Below are 15,639 nucleotides of genomic sequence, written 5' to 3' on the forward strand. Positions count from 1 at the left end.
ATTAGCAGGAGAAAATTAAATACATTTTAAAAATAAAACACCGAAAAAAAAATCCTTTCAGAGGATAGATCTTTTTTAAATTAATCATGTTTGTTTTTAAAATAAATGAGAATCATGGTAATGAACCTCTAAAAGTGTACTGTTTTATAGCTTTTGGCTTTAATATTGTAATTGATGACATTAGAGGCAATTAAGCCATTAATTAGAAATCTTTACTGATGCAAAGCAGAGAAGAAATAAACCACTTCAACTTCAGCTCCTGACATATTTACATTTGAAATCAAAGCTCTTGTTAAATTAAACCAGAAAGAGCTATTTAGCATAAGAAAGAGTTAACATTGGTTTGGGGATGTTTTTAAAAAAAAACAGTTTGTTGGAAAATACTTGATAAGTCTGCCTTTAAAATCAACTGCAAAAATATTGGGAGCGCTCTTTTGACAGTCTTCCTAGGAAACTTAGCTGATGCGAGAGAAATCATGGTTGTCAAAATAATAAGCAAACTACATTTACAAATACGGAGAGAAGAAGAAACAAAGTTTCCTATTTTCTATGGTTGTGTTTTTTGCACATCCTCGTGTGTGATGACTAAGAAAGACCAACAAAAGGATAGGCTAATAATGTCCATTTGTTGAATATCTTTTTAGAAGAATCTAACAAAATCCAAGCTTTTATTTAGCTCACAGAAATTCCATTAACTTATTGAATAAGGAATGAAAGAAGGCTGCTCACTTAACCAACTCGATATTCTATGGAAATGAACATTTTTTCAAATTAACATCTACAAGCTTTGGTTTCTTGGTAAAGACTGTAACAGTAACCAGTGTGAGTGTGCAACTGTTTTTCCATCAATTACTCAGAAACTTTTACACAAGTACCTACTTTCCAGGAGTGTTAAGTGAGCATTAGAATAACCGTATAACCTGCTGGGAAATGGAAAAGGAAAGTATGTCAGGCGACTATATTCTGCTTTTGAATAGCTATGTATTCAGCAGGAAGTAAGGACCTTCAAGCTAACTACTTAATCTCCCCAGACAAGCTTTGCTATAAGATTGTCCAAGAAGCAGCATTTGCAAATTCTACCAAGACAAGCAACTCACGAGCACTGGAAATTTTTATTGAAAATCTGTTTCATAAATGCATTGTGCTAAATTCTAAACAGAAGGGATATAAAGATAAGACTTTCTAATATTTTGCTCCCTAAGACTTTGTGATGTTAAAATTGATTGGCCTGTGGGCCTAAGAGAAGGAAACACTCCCCCTCTTTTTCTTTTTTTAATTTGTTTATCTTATGGAATTATTTTTGCCCTATGTATTCATTTTTCTATGGTATCCTGTTGTGGTGTTCAGTGATTACTGTTTGGCCACTCAATTTTTTATGTCTTCAACTTGTCTAAGGCTCAGTTTTGTATTTAAAATTTTTCAAATAAATATCAGAAAAGCCATGAACTTGACTTTTTAAAACATGATCCTGGTTGGTACATAGGACAGTATATCTTGGTTAATTTCCTACACATTAAGCAAATACCTGGGACAAATTCCTGCCCTATGTCCAGTTCTTATGGTCCTACAAGGAAAAATTTCAGTTCAGGGCCTGATATCCGTTTCTTCTTAAATCAATACAGCATTAACCTTATTGAGATAGCCTCAAACCTCTAATCCAGTATATTGAAAAAAAAAAAAAAATGAAAGTAAGGAAGGTTGATAATGTGTCCCCTGGGATCTATCCCACTTTTTTACAATAAAACATGACCACAAGGAAAATCATTTTATCCAATAATTATTAAGTAAAGCTCTGTGGCATTCATGATTATACCTACTACCAAATCTCATGCCGTTAAGAGCTCTGGGGGCTTAAAGAAGAAATGCTGCAGGACCAAAGGTATTTTGTGCATCTGAAGTCCCAGTAATTTAAATTATGTGACACCAATAAACACACTTACTCCAGTTTAAGAGGATCTTTGCAGTTACAGATTTTGTTTCTAACAAAAGTGCATGTGGCTACTGAGAGCAAAAGATGTGAGCTAATAGATTGAATCTTGAGATTTATTCCCCGTTCCACCAATGACTTCCCATATGCTCTCTTGGCCTCACTTTTCTCATCTCTAAAATAAGGGGATTCAATTTTATCTAAAATTTCTTCCAAAAGCAAAATTCTCCTCTATTCTCCGGAGGTGAGTGACGCCCATCCCCGCATCCTGTTTTCTACCTTCATTCACACTATTTACCTTAAGTGGGGAAGTACGTAATACAAACGGAAGACAATCATGTGAGTCTCTAGGTCTAGAATACACCCCGTCTCAAATAGCCCAACCCCACCTCCAGGTGGATCCAATAAGACCTCAAGTTCTTATCACCAAAAATTTTCTCTTACTTGATATCTAGACTTTCTGATATGTCTCATGAATTGAACTGTCTGCTCCAATGAGGACTAACACTCAATGTCTCAAACATTGATTTCCACAAATATGGATTTCACATAGGTTTTAAAATTTTTTACTATCCTATTTGCCATATTTTATTGACTCCAGTGTCTTTTATTAAACTACCCCACTTGTGGGTCACTGTTTTGTCCTGAGTAGTTTAATACCCCACCTCATCCTCCCCAAATTATTCATAGCACAGCAACTCACTCCTTCTCAGCACACTAAGGCTTGTACTTCCTGGAGGGACCATAACTTCAGTGATAAAACCATCCATCTGATATGAAAGTCACCATGGGATCCAATGTCACCTCCCAAATAGCTATGCAGTCATTGAAAACACGAGCAAGCTTGATGCTTGTTGTGTACCGTGTGACTTCATTTAACAAGCAATAATTTCCCCTCTCTTTCTGAGAATGATTTGGTTCAATGTGAATAAAGGCAGTAAACTTTAGCTGCAGGGGAATAAATGAATGTCTGAAGCTGTGTAGCTCTGAGTAATTTAGGAATACAGGATGTTCCAAATTACAAGATTTATTGTGTGTATACAGACACTTTATATGATATGGCTAGCAATGGGCTAATTATTATACATGGGATTTTAGAAGACATTTGCCATTTGTTTTCAAGGAAGAAAACCTAAAGGAATGTTACCTTGAAAGAAAAGAATTCATCTGCATAAGGAGTTTCACAGACCCCATAACTGATCACATAAAACACTGGTGATGAGAAATTTTTTCTTTTCTAATACGTAGATTAAGGTGACCTCAGAACCAACCTCTGAAACTACCTTAAGAACAAAATGTTTCAGCAGAATCGGGGGAATCTTAGCCTCGTTATGTCAAAACAGGTGTTGGAAAAGTGGTGGCCCCCGAGTTAACATGAAGTGGAGAAATCTAATGCTACAATTTTGACTTACTCTTAGCGGAATTAAACCCAGCCATAATGAAAGAATTGGCTTCTAAGCTGTCAGCATCGTCTCGGTTCTTATAGGAAAGTAGAAGTAAAGTGAAAAAGAAATAAAGTCAGCACAAATTACGAGTGCCCTTGTCTTGGTAAGTTCTCACAATTTCAAGCCTTTGCTGAAGGTCCTCCCCGACTCTACGTGGAATTCTTCTGTAGTCACGCCAGCTTCCGGGGGCCTCCAACAGCATCACCCTGCCGCAGTCCCATGGCTCAGGGCAGCCTGTGGCAGCCAAGATGCTGCAGGTCCCGGTTACCTCCCTCCCCACCAAGCGTCTGGAGCAGCAGGCTCATTCACCCTCACTGATCATTTGTTTACTGAGCTCAAGTTGGGATCCTTGGCCAACTGGCTGCACAAGGGGGAAAGAACCATGGTGTCTTAAGTGCATTAAATCTTCATACAAGCCTGGCTTGGTAAACCTTTACTCTGCCTTTGTCCTCCTTTTTTCAGGCATGACAAACAAGTGGTTTTTCTCCTTCACTTTAATGATTCTTTAGACAAAAAGGAGTCTTTTAGGGCTTTCTCTGAGGCTGATAGGTGTTTCTGTTTAATGAGGTTTTTATTATACTGCATTGGCTTCCCTGAAAAGAAATGACAAGCAGCAAACAGCTGATAATAGAACAAGCCTGGAAGAAACAATAACCAAGTGGGGGAAAAATTAGTGTGGCAGCAGATACACGCGCTGTAGCTCAAGGATTAAATGCCACTTCCATTCTCCCTCGGCCACCATTGTACCAGTAATAATGTAGACGTGGGCACTTATGTGCGGGTTATGTGCGTGCAAAAGATATAGACCCAGCTGAACTGCCATCTGCGGAGGAAGAAGGGTGCTGAGCTCAGTCTAGACAAAGATGAGTGAAGCTCGGAGTGCGGGTTTACAAGGGCTGGTCGGTTACCATGGCAACTAATTGGCGCTAATAAGTAAAGGGACATTTTAACTGTGGGAACAGAATAGGAGGGGCGATTTTTCAATATCACCGTTACCTACAATTAATTTTTCATTTTAGGAGTGCTCCTACTTAATTCCTGCGGTGAAGCTGTACCCTCTGCACGCAACCTCGCCCTGATCAATGTTATACTCAAGTGCTGAATATCATATTTTAGAACGTGTCATGTTTTAAGTTTGGATCTTTCAAGACAGAATCAATTTCACTTTTTTTTTTTCTTAAAAAATAAACTGTTTGCAGATGGCAAGGAGAAAGGAAGGGAGGTAATGGAAAATTCTTCACTTCTAAACTGACACACTGCTGAGCAGGGAAGCTGGTTACAGAGAGACAGGGAGCTGGGATCTTGTCCTGTAGCACCAGCTTCAGGTCTTTGTTTGAGTTGATTTTCCCTAACAAAAGCATTTCAGAACATCAACCAAAAACTGCATACTTGTGGACTCATTTTGCACAACTTTTGAACGGTAATGTTTACAGACTGCACAGAGCGAGAACTAAGCTCACAGCAAACGGGCAGGATCTGTGGCTCCACTTGTATTTTTTATTTTAAAGCAAGTTTTAAGTAGTATAAATAACTGAAGTTATCAATAAAAGAGAAGTAGGGACTGAGATTTAATGAAAAGATTTACAATTGGGAATAGAAGAAAAATGTTTGTGCTAAAAAGCACTGTCAACAGTAAGTGTGGGTCAGAGCCAGGACCACTTGGGAAATGTCTCGCAGAAGGTGTGTTACAAGCACAGGGTTGATAAAACGTGATTCAACACCTTTACAGTTTCTTAGGTTTTACTTTTGAAACTCAATTTACAGTTTAAGAGAAGGCAAACCACCTTAATAACGTCTCCAGGGTCTTCCACATCTATGCAGCTGAGGTAATTCAGATTTCCAGACGTGAGTCTGGTTGGATTAACCAAAAGAAAAAAAAATTTTTTTAATGAAAAATATTGCCCTGCAATAATTGGCACTATTAAGAATTTTATGGTGCCCAAGGGAAGTTTCAGCCCCGTGGGGCTACTTGCCATTGTTGAATGTTTCAGGGTTGATTATGTATTTGGATTTAGCTGGTTAAGAGCAGTGGTTTAGTGTATCTACTATATATTGTGAAACGGACACCTCATAATCACTTCTGGGAAGAAACTGAGCAAATGAATCAGGAGTTCAACTTTTAATACTGTTCTTTTTCCCTTTCTTCTCTGCAGCCCAGTTGTAGGAAAAACTCACTGTGAAAATAATAGTTCTCTAATCCTGTGCTTCAGAAGATTGTACCAGGAGTAATTTTTAAGTGACTTAATATACTATCACACAGAAATTCCTGAAAAAAAAAAAAAAGAAGTTAGTCAAGTAATTTTGCTAGATATTAAAATAATTCTTTGTAATACAGGCATTCCTAGTATTAGATACCTATTTACAGTCTAAATTTTCATGCTTTAGGCAGATTTAAAGGATTTGTGTGTGTGTGTTTGTGTGTGTGTGTGTGTGTTTTGCCCCCGTGATCTCCCTCCCAGTTCAAAGAAATTCAAAAAGTGCAATATTTAAAATGTTGGTTTCCCACAGACACTGTCAGGGAGTTGATAAGATTTCAAATTCTTATTTTCTATTTCAGGTTATCAAAATTTCTTAGAAGTCTGATGGAATTTTTTAAATGGTGGTGTTTGTAGCAATTAATTTATTTCCAGATCTCTTTTTGAAAGTATTGTAACAAGTATAGCCATTTTCTGGGTTCAAACTGCTATCCAAGTAATTAGTTCTATAAAACAGTTCAGAGAACTCAAAAAAAAAAAGAAATGCACACAAGAAGGAGGTATTGAAATGGCCCAAAATTGAAAACATTTCAAAGCAAAATTGTTAATGAGCTGTTTGAGCTATATGGACATTATAAGTGCAATTAACTAGAAGCCAATAAAAATAATCAATGACAGAGTGCAGCCCTCTGGTACCCAGTGCTTTTTACAAAGAGATGTCTGTGAAAGCTGCAAGTGATTAAAAAAGCCACCTTTATCTATGGGAGCGCGTGCTATTTCACATGAGTAGAAACGAAAATGATTTTCATTGACTGTTTCTGAAGTTCAGCCCGTGGCAAACAGTGAAGAGCTGTATGTGGGAATAGAGAATTTTCTGCTCTTAGCTGCACCCCCCCCCCCCTTCCTCCTAGGAATGTTGGAAGCAGCCACGATCTAATCAAAGGAAGGTAGGAGTTTAGATTTCAAAATGTAGATGTCACATTTCAGTGCAAACGACTCCTACATTAACACGCTATCAGTATGTCAAGATGAATTTTTTATCTCCTTGGTCAGGGGTGGGGGGTGCCTCGCTGAGAAGATTGCGCTCACTAGGTTGGCAGGAAAAGATTTTGAGTGTTTCTGTGCATCCTACAGAGGTCCCCATCATCCCCCAGGCAGGATTGTGGGGGGAGGGTGGGGGGAGGACAAGTTGTTGTGAAAAGTAACTCACAACTGGCCACCGGAATAATTCATTCCCTCCACCTTCTCTAGAGCACCTCCCACTTCTTCTCTCTTTATAGCCGTTCTTTCTCTCGGAAAATCTCAGGTTACTTGACTGGGAGTTCTCAGACCTCCAGTTTCAGTCCTGCCCTCAGCCTGCAGTCGGTGAGAGACACCCAGCCCTAGCAATTGGATTGGGCAGCCTGTCTTGACACACCACTGTGCTGAGTGCTTGAGGACGTGTTTCACCAGATGGTTGGGGTTAGTGTGTGTCATCACATTCGAGTGGGGATTAGGAGCAGGAAGGCTGCCTTGCTGGAGCTGTGTGGTCTCCTCCAAGGGAGAGTCGCAGGCACGAGAACTCCTTTGCTTTTGGAAGAAGAGGAGGAATTCATTTTCTGCAGCCGCAAGGAAAGCAGTTTTTCCAGGTAAAGTAAAAGACATTCAATGCTTCTCTCTCTCCCTCGCTCTCTCTCTCAACAGAGTTTTGAATGGAATGCTAGCACAGCACACTTGTCAAACCCAGTTGTTGCTCTCCTATCAATGCTGCCATTGTACGGCTGACAGATAGCAGTGAGCGTAGCTTGGTGCTTGGCTGTCTTTGGAGAACTAACACTCCTCATGCCTTGCTCTTGAAGGTGTAGCGAAGAGAACGTCTCTGGAAGCGGTGTGTGAACCCAGCCTTTAATATCCTCATTACAGACTCAAACCAGGAGCTATACGTTGTTCACAAAGGATGCATAAGCCCAAGAAAGCATGTATCTTAGCGTCCAAAATTAAATTTCACTTTCAAACTGTTGCATTTTACTCCTCAATTTGTAAAGGTTCTTTTAAGAGTCTCTCACGGAGTGAGGGGCTGGCAGAGACAGAAAAGCTTTCTTCACTGATTTTTGCAGTGTAGATCCTGTCTGATTTGGGATGGACCAAAGCGTTTCTAAAACAAAGTGGAGATTGGCTCTAAAGTTGGAAACTCCTTAAGAGAAGGGGCAGCTGATAGAGCTGCTTTAAAACAAAAACGCTTAGAGCTTGAAGAAAAGCCGAAAAGGAGGAAGTAAGGAAATGCTCTTTAACTTAGCCCTCTTGCAGCTGCAGGGGAGCAGACGGAGGTAATTCATTTGCAGATCTGTTTGTGAAAGTTTTACAAGTCACTGAAAACTAAAGTAGCATCTCTGTAATGGGTCATTAAAGTCACTACATTTATGGGTTTTAAACAGGCTAGCTCAAGTGTTAATTAAATGTAAATAGATTTTCTGGCTTGGTTATAAACAAACTTTAAAAAAAAAGGTTTTAATTATAAATTAGTCATTGGAAATTCATGGTCATCCAGTGCCCGAGCAACATGAAGTGAGTTGTCATCATATATGCAAGTAGCCGTTAACGTAACGGCTCTGCCAAAAACACAACCAAAATTAAATTGAACCAAATGCAGCAATGGGGTTTAGAGGGAATGCTTAATTTGTGGTATAACAAAGGCCTTTCAAGTGGATGCTCTGTTTTTACAGGGATCCAAAAATTTTTTTTAAAGTTTTTAAGTTTTTGATCAAGCGAGGTGAGTCAGTGAGTCATTTCTGCACCCTAGCAGACCTGCCCTCCTTCCTCAGTGCTCAGATACCTGTGGTGTTCCCAAGAATTCTTTCTCCAATGGGACTTTCACATTGGGTAGAGAAACCCAACACTGTCCTCACCCCTGGAAGGTGAGAGATCCTATGAATAATATTGTATATAAGCTATTCTGAAATAGGGGCTGTTTTGTACATTGAAGGACAGGATTTATGGCTAATGCTCTGGGATTTTTGTATTCAGTGGCATAAAGATGCCTGCAAAATTATGTTCTGAGTTGCATTACATATAATTTTTGCAGCAAGAGAGTTGGCTTTTTAAAATCCTCTTTTAAAATTTTAGAATTAAGATGAAAAGAATTTGTTATTAGCGTGTCCAGTTGTCCTTCAGAGTGTTCTCTGAAACAGCCTCAAAAATATTCTCCAATGAGAAAACATCCTTATAAGTAACCAAGCGGTTATTACGACTGAGTATGATCCGATTTCCAATATTACATAACCCAAATAGGACTAAGTTCATAAGCTGAAGTCTTTGGGAATTCCAGTCATTCCATTTCAGCTTTACAATGGAACTGGGGTTTAAAAAAAATACAGACAGAAAGTCAAACCAATATGTGGCGTCGTGTCAGGGTTAGGACTGCACGCGCAGCCTGTGGCAGGGATGGTGCTGGCTACCGATGCCACTCCTTGATCACAGAGATATTTCAGGAGAAAGTAAGAACCTTCTTGCTGATGGCTCTGCCTCCCTGAGCTGTGGGTGATGCCATCTAACAAAAGCAAGTGGCTGTTTAGCCACGGGAGCCCCACAAGCACATGGTGCTAATGTTACAGACTGACAACCAGGCTGCCTGCCCAGGATTTTGGCAACATGGGAGAATTCTGCACCCCTTCCCGCAAAAGTCCGTTGGACGCAGGATTTAGGCAGGATGGAAGCAAGAAAGGAAGTGTTGAGAAATAATAAATTCACACCTTGAGAAGGCAAAGTAGTGTGTTTTTCCCCCTAACAGGGCTAAGGTAGGGGGCAGTTACTTAGTGAACAGAAAGGGTCTGCTTCAAGACGGTGCCCTCAGGGCACTCCCAGCTTCTTGTCAAAATCTAAAATCCACTGCTCCAGATGGTAAACATTCAGAGGCATGTTTATGGCGACTTCCACATAGCTCAGTTTGACATTTGGTTTCTTCCTGGCAGCACTTGGGCCGGTAACACACATGAAGTTCCCATCAGGAGTCTAACAGCTGTGGAAGTGTCTGGGCTCTGGGTGCCCCTCCCAACGAAGTGAAAAAATCCCTGTGGGGTGGGGGAGGTCTCTATGAGCACAGTGGATGCATCCTGTGATCTAGGCACCCAGTAAGGTGACGAATCTCAGAGGCGAAAAGCAATCGGAACACTTGATCCATTAACTGCCAAAACCCACTTTGAGAGTGGAGTGGAAAACTAAAAGACATGCATCCAGATAGTCACTGAACTCACGGCAGATGATGAGCGAGAACCTTCATCACAGAACTGAAAAGGCTCCACTCTTTCCTCCTGAGGAAGCTGATGTGACTTCAGGCAGAGTGTCGTGCTGGTTTCTGTTATAACAGTAGAGCAACTGTGACACTGCATTTCGTTCTTAATTATATCCCCATATGGGAATGGACAGAGGCTTGGTTCTTTTCTGTTTTAGATTTTAAGTGGTTTATTCTTTTTTGTTTCAATTTGTTTGGGGGCGGCTGGTATTAGATTTATTTTAATAGAGATATTGGGGGTTAAACCCTGGAACTCATGCATGCTAAGCTTGTACTTCACCACTGAGCGATACCTTCCCTCCTTGGTTTATTCTTTAAAAAGCCATAAAGCAAGATTTCTGACACTGAGTATTGAGATTTTGCCAACAATTGCCACGTGGATGAGGCCAACCTATGGGTCAGGTCAGGACATCTGGTTCTTTTCTTCCCCTGAGCAATATTTTTGTGTGGAGAGCATTGAGTAAATTTAAGGGGTTTAAAATGTTTAAGGAGCTAACTCTGAATAGATTATTCTTTTTAATCATCATTATTGACTTCAAGGACCAAGAGGCTTATATATGAAATTAAGTCTATGATCATAGGGTAAATTTACCTTTACTTTAGGTTAGATCCATGGGGGACAGGGAGAAGATATTTGAAAGACAATATTTTATGGGAAAAGTTTGTCCTGAAGTATGTTTCCTATTTAAAATATTTTCAACTCTATCTCGATGTGCTGAGAAAGAGGGGAATTAGCCTGTGAGCTTTTTTCCCTCTCTAATATTCCCCTAACTGCCATAGACATTCTACCACCAAGCTCTGTGAGTCCTTCCTTTAAAGTGTCACCCACATCTGGCCCACAGAGACCACACAGTGCAGTGATCACATCACACGTGGGTCATTACAACCACCTCCTAACTGGTCCCCTCGTCTCCACTTCCTTCTTCTGTCCACCAGTTGCGGCTAAGCTTCCTAAAACACTGCTTCCGTCAAAGCATTTCTCAGCTGAGAATCACCACCTGGACTTTCGTCGTCCACAGGATGACGTTTGAATTTCTCAGTCTGACATGCTGGCCATCCGCTAATCACTCTAGTTTTCCATTTCGTTGTCTGCAAAATGAGAGTTTATCATGTGTGCCATTCCTCTGGTTCTATGTGTATAAGCCTGCATGTAAAACACCCTCAGCACCTCCATATACTCATCCTTCACAGCTTCTGCTTAAGTTCTGCCTCCTCCAGGAAGCCTCCCCTGACTACCGTATCTCCCAGTGATGTTTTCCTTGCCTTCAGGCTGACCATTAGTTATCTATGGGCTGCACTTAGCACAATTACTTTATTTTTTTAATCTTACTTCTTGCTTTGCCTTTTTATCCCTTGACTCCTCAGGTAGAGTAAGATCTCTTAAGACAGGGCCTGGCCTGGTCCGCTTTTGTGCCTTAAGAAGACACTCATAAAGGTGTGTTGACTAGCTCACAGGGATGTTCAAACAGCCAAGGCACTTCCCTCTCTAGTTACCCGACATTGGCCATTAACTGGCTCTAACGGCCTCCTCTCTACCCATAAGAGGAAAGGGGGAAAAATGGTGAAACTTGAGTGGTTGTATTTGGGGACAGCCAAGGAAAAAAATGCCACTTGGGCAGAATGTGAAATTACAGCCTAAAATTAAGCTTGACTATTATATGAAAAATCCTCACCTATGTCAGGTTTCTATAATTATATTAGGAATTACATCTATTAACCACCCCTCTATGGTATAAAATTTCAAATATGACTTTGGAAGCAGGAGAGTACAGCCTTTGGGATCAGGCAGACTTGTGTTCCAGTCCATGTACCACCTCTCACTAGCTGCGTGGCCTTGGACAGGTGGCTTAACAGTTCAACTCCCTCCTCTGTAAAATGAAGGGAGGGGTTCTCACTTTGGGGAGGTTACTAAGAAAATTACAAAGCCCCTAACTCAGCGCATTTGAAATAAATGGGAGAGAGAGAAGCTTGTAGGTGCCTGTGTAGATATAGTTCTGGTGTGCATGAATGTGTTCACCCCGGACATGTCAGTCATTCATATTATCTATTTAGAGTGCATCTCCTTTTAGCCTTTTTCTCTGCCACCAAAGGTGGGGGGGTGGAGAGAGAGATAGGGGGGAGAGAGAGAGAGAGCAGAAGAGATGCTTTTGGCATTTAGGGATTTGGAGCAACTGAGTTAATGGACCTGCAGGGACAATAGTGACAGATGAATACCCTTTGCAGGGAGAAGGTAGTCCTTGGTCCTGTATTAAAGGATAATCAAGAGCAGATGCTGGGCGGCGGTGCTGGGGGAACAAAGGGCCCGAGCAGCGGACCCCAGCAGGGAGCTGAATTCACCTAAGGGTCATGAGCTCCTCTTCCTCCTGGTCCACTGTTTAGAAAGAAATAATAACTTGGCAAAACATTGTAGAGAGTCAGGTCAAGCTTCCAGAAATAATTGGTAAAGCAAGATACCATTTAGACAAAACAAAGGGCTGGGACCTTTGCTGTCCTTTGACTTTAAACCAAATTTAACAAAAAGCTGAAAGCAATCAGCTCGAGCTCTCGTCTGTTCCAAATGCCCACCATAGAACCCTGAGCTGTCTATCTGCACCTTTTCCCCAGAAGGGCGGCTGCCCGAGGAATTAATCTCACAAAGCAATAAATGCCACCTAGCAAATACATCGTTGGACACTGGTCATTCAGTCTCAGTTGTCGGGACCTTGGGATAGATCAAAGGAGATTCTTTCCAATCCTGATCATCTGGTCTGCACCTGCCCTGGACCGGGGAGAGGAAAGAAACAGGAACTCCTCTCATGAAGAGCAAGGCAGTATTTCTGGAGATGCGTCCCTTCTGCCCAGCCAACACGTCTATAGAACTTTCAGAAAGAAGCATTAACAGTTACACAGTGTGACCTCATCTTCAGTGTAGCAGATAAACTATCTCCTCAAAATATGGGATTCACGTACGACTGCCCAACAGTGTGTCCAAACTTTGTTAATAAAAAAAAAAGAGTAGCTCTCCACTTGACCTTCAAAGAGAAAACCTTTTCTTATGCTCTGATTTCCCCTTTTCACCACACAACTACAAATCTGTAGGAAGCTGTTCTTGCATTTTCAAAATTGTGACTGTAAGAAACTTGGACATGCCACCATTAACTGTGGCGGGCAAAGCTGGTAATGGACTGTTGTGTTGAATAAATGAGCAGATGCAATGTGTTTCTGGGTGAAAAGGTGGAGTCTCCCAACAGCAATCTACAAATTTCATGTAGTAATAATCAAATTCTCACACAAGAGAGCTGGTGATGGGAGCAGCATTTGGGAACAGGCAAGAGCCCAGATGGCTCTGGGGAAAAATAAAATTCTAAAGTCCCCGTGGATAATAAACTCATGAATAAGACTGGACACTTTTGTAGGAGAAGAACCACAGTAGTATGGCGACTTGTTTTATCACATAGCCAGTCAGGTTATAAAATGATAATAACTAGATTTTCTGTTCCTAAGCAGCTGACTCTGATGCAAACTTTTCACCTCCATGTATTTCTGCTTTTGTTTTATTCTCCGTTTTAATCTCTATTCCGTTGTTGGATTGTCCAAATCTTCAGCTCAGCTACAAACTGGTTGCTAGAGAGAAATTCTGTTGCTACAATTAATTGAAACATTGAACTAGTTTTTTTTTGTTTTAATCACTTTGTTCTATGGTTTTTCCCATCTGCAAATAGAATGCAACTTTTCCACTTCATGGAATAAGTTTGTTGCAAGAACTTGGGAAAATCCTCCTCTATTCCTTCCCTTGACAGAGGCCCCAAATACACCAATCAAAGCATCTTCCCATTTTTCTGAGCGATAACAGCTCATTCCTAACAAAATGGAAATCTGAATTAGAGTTCTGTTTACTGACCAATTTTGCAGTATGGTGTTAGAACTCATAGGCAACACCTGCTATATTAACTTAAAATAAAACTGAGGGTTAGACTATTACAAGATATTAGCTCTACCAGAGTCCTGGTGAGGAAAGATGAAATGTCCAGAGGGTGCACGTATTGATAAACTAATTTAGAACCATGCACCTGTGGGCGTTATCTTCAAACTCACATCACTAATATGGCTTAGCATTAAAAATCACCTTTCTATATTATAACACGTCCTCTGAATAGACTTCCTGCCTGCTTAAAGCCTCCCTGTTGACCTTCACCTGCTGATAATCAATCTTCCCCTGAATAGACTGTCCGAGTACACAGATGTGGTTGGCGTTGCCTCCAGAAATTCTTGAAACTTCAGCTTTTAACTTTCATCTACAGCCTCCCCAGAAGAGACCCCTGCAAATCATGTGCTCCTTTTTTCCTCTTGAGAGCTTCATGCTGGTAAGAAAAAAGAAAGAGTTCTGGAAATAGCAAATGAGTCAAAGCAGAGGGTATGCCGTATTTTTTACTTGAGACACCTAGAGACCTCACATCTGTTATCCCCTCCTTTTCATATATGACATCTATATTTAGTAAAAGAGATCTGGGAGCTATGCTCAATATCAAACAGCTTCAATTACTTTCTGGCAGTTGAGCTGAGGTCCTGAGGAAGAGCCATGAGGTGTCTTTCTCTAATTAGAGCCAAAAGGAACAGGCTTAAGGAAGTTGCATCAGTGTGTTCATTCATGTATTCCACATGTATACAAGAATTTCCTGTGTGTGTACTTCTATCCTAGGGCAGAAAGGAACACAAAATAACACAGGGCACCCTCCTTGCCCTGGAGGAATATCTGTTAAACTGTGAGGGGAAGACATGCACACACAGAATTTTTAAGTAGTAATTCAAAGAATTTGGTGGTTAAGTACCAATTATTAATAGTCACTAAATTAAAGGGATGTCAACAGAGCCCCCTGTTGGAGGAGCTGGAACTTGAGCGGGGCAAGACTTTGCTCCACATCGTTAAGCAGATGAATCAGAGCGGTGATTCATCTCCATTCTTTTCAAACTCTGCAGGGACAGTTCAGTTACACTCGTTCACTCAGTTTCCTTCTCTATGAAATGGAGATATGGTGATCACAAAGATTTGTTACAAAGGTTAACTGAGAAAATAAAAGTAAGATGTTTAACACAGTGCCTAGAGCATAGTAAGCATTCAGACAGCTATATATATATATTTTTTTCCAAGATGGCAAAAGGCATCTCTGGAGTTAAGGCTTGGAGTTCAACTGTGTATATCATTTTTAAACCAAGATGTAGTATTTTTGAATCAGAGGATTTGCATAGATGCAGGTTGGGAATCCAAGAAAGGGAGGCACTGGGCAGAGGAGAAGGAGGAAAGGGGGAGAAAAGAGGAGTCAGAGAGGAAGAGAGAGAAGACGAGGAAGGAGGGGGAGGAAGTATGGTCCTCGGTTGCCTCTACTCGGCACCCTTCTGTTTTAAGCATGTCATCTCAGCTACGTCAAGCCAGATTTGAAAGTGTTGTGACACATCGGGACATCAGGTAGAGGGGCCGGACTTTATATTAAATAGATGCCTTGGGAAGTGTAAGCAGTAGGGTTTTCAGGAACAGGGAGAGAGACAGAGATAGACAGAGATAGAAATGGGGGAGGGACATACAACTGGGAGGGTGCCGGGAACCCAGAAAAGGAAAAAAAGTTGCCTGTCCCCATCAGCGACACTGTGAAGAACTAAATGACAGTATCAACAACTTGGTGGTTGGTCAAAGAGAGGAGAAGGAAAGACATGTGACAAAGATGACACTGGGGTATCAAGCCCAGGAAACAAAAGAATGGTGACATTGCCTAAGGAAAATGGGGGTGCTGGAAGTGAAATTTCATTCTGAAACACCATAAATATCCAAAG

At 40.8% G+C, this 15,639-nt stretch overlaps 1 protein-coding gene across 3 annotated transcripts in view; it reads left to right on the plus strand.

Annotated features, from left to right (window-relative positions):
- The first annotated feature begins 6,869 nt into the window (after positions 1–6,869).
- SULF1 (sulfatase 1) overlaps positions 6,870–15,639 on the plus strand; it is a 151,118-nt gene continuing 142,348 nt past the window's right edge. For all 3 annotated transcript variants that reach the window (XM_010998859.3, XM_064480862.1, XM_064480861.1), the window contains exon 1: positions 6,870–7,195. The gene's annotated coding sequence lies outside the window, so the exon portion shown is untranslated. The remainder of the gene's footprint in view (positions 7,196–15,639) is intronic.

Source organism: Camelus dromedarius, chromosome 30 (assembly GCF_036321535.1).
Source record: "Camelus dromedarius isolate mCamDro1 chromosome 30, mCamDro1.pat, whole genome shotgun sequence".
NCBI lineage: Eukaryota > Metazoa > Chordata > Mammalia > Artiodactyla > Camelidae > Camelus > Camelus dromedarius.